General features: G+C 46.9%; 1 non-coding gene across 1 annotated transcript; it reads left to right on the top strand.

The window, feature by feature from the left end:
- The first annotated feature begins 1153 nt into the window (after positions 1-1153).
- On the top strand, positions 1154-1291 carry LOC119945342. Its single transcript, XR_005456211.1, has one exon. It is a non-coding gene; the product is annotated as a small nucleolar RNA SNORA7 (small nucleolar RNA).
- The last annotated feature ends 282 nt before the right edge of the window (positions 1292-1573 follow it).

The raw sequence follows: 1573 nt of genomic DNA on the forward strand, positions 1-1573 counted from the left end.
AGTTATTTATTGTGTTCCCACTGAGTGCGGTGCACTGAACTTTAGCTGTTGTCTGGCATCTCACTGCATCTCACCGCTTCATTACATACAAGCCATTCTCCTGCCTTGAGGACCTGTTTCCTCCCTCAGTGGCCTAATGATGTCATTCAAGGTTGCCCCTTTCATTTCACTGGTGCTAACTTCAGAACCTTTTCATGTTTGAAGAGCCACAAGTAGCTACACAGAGAGAGAGAATCAAAAGCTTGGTTACACTATGGAGTTAGAGTTTAAATGTCATCCTGTTGAACTCTCTAACAGAATCAAGGCCCATTAAAATGAAGGGAAACCCTCTTTTAATAGATTCTGGGAGAATAGGATTGAAGTAGTACAATGGCATGAAACAGTCCAGTTTACAAGCTCTCCCCTACCACTGGATTTTATTCCTCCTCAACCACCTGTTAAGTGGTCTCTGCACCAAACGGCTTGAATCAATGGATTCTTTGTCAATTCTTCCCAAGGGGATCGTAGATTAATTCTCTGCTGTAGTAGATTAGTTCTCTGCCAGGAAAGAAACCTGTCTCCTCCTCCCCTCTCCAGCTCTATCCCTTTCCTTCCATGACTCTTCCTCCTCCCTCCCCCAACAACCCAAACTTGGTCCCTGACTTCCCATTTATAATAATAATAATAATAGTGGAATTTATTAAACGCTTACTATGTGCAAAGCACTCTTCTAAGCGCTGGAGAGGTTACAAGGCGCTCAGGTTGTCCCACGGGGGGCTCACAGTCTTAACCCCCATTTTACAGATGAGGGAACTGAGGCACAGAGAAGTTAAGTGACTTGCCCTAAGTCACACAGCTGACAATTGGCAGAGCTGGGATTTGAACCCATGACCTCTGACTCCAAAGCCCGTGCGCTTTCCACTGAGCCATGCTGCTTCTCTGTGCTCCATTTGCCCTGTGCTGACAACCCCCTGGCTTATTTTATGGCTATTATTTTTCCTTCAGTGATGGAGCTTCCCGTTGGTGGTAAAAGTAGCAGCAGCAGTGAGGATCATTACTCTGGAGCTTTAGGGGGAAGAAAAAAATGAAGTGAGGAAACTACCGAAAATGAGAAGAGGGAACATGAAGCTCAGGGAGGCATGGGGGATGATTTTGAAAGATAGGAGGGTTAGAGGCCCTCTCAGGATTGCACCTGGAGAGTTTCCAGTACTCTACCAGTCTCAGCTATGGGAGGGAGAGTTAAGCAGAGGCATATCCACCCCATTACTAGCTTGGGCAGTGGCTAGCAAGTGAAAGGTAATCTGCTACAAGTCAAAACTCACCTGTGCTGGGCAGCAGCAGCGTGTGGAAGAGTGAAGGGTGGTGGCTCAAGTTTACCGCGCGGAAGGAGGCTATGGTAAACCACTTCTGTATTTTTACCAAGAAAACTCTTTGGATACACTACCGGCACTATTGCAGATGGAGAGTGGGGAGTCCTGGGACAGATGTGCACATGGAATCTCTACGGGTCGGAGATGACGCGACAGCATAAAACAAGACAAGGGTTTTGTTTTGTTCTCTGTCTCCCCCTTCTAGACTGTGAGCCCACTGTTGG

Source organism: Tachyglossus aculeatus, chromosome 24 (assembly GCF_015852505.1).
Source record: "Tachyglossus aculeatus isolate mTacAcu1 chromosome 24, mTacAcu1.pri, whole genome shotgun sequence".
In the NCBI taxonomy this organism is placed as follows: Eukaryota; Metazoa; Chordata; class Mammalia; order Monotremata; family Tachyglossidae; genus Tachyglossus; species Tachyglossus aculeatus.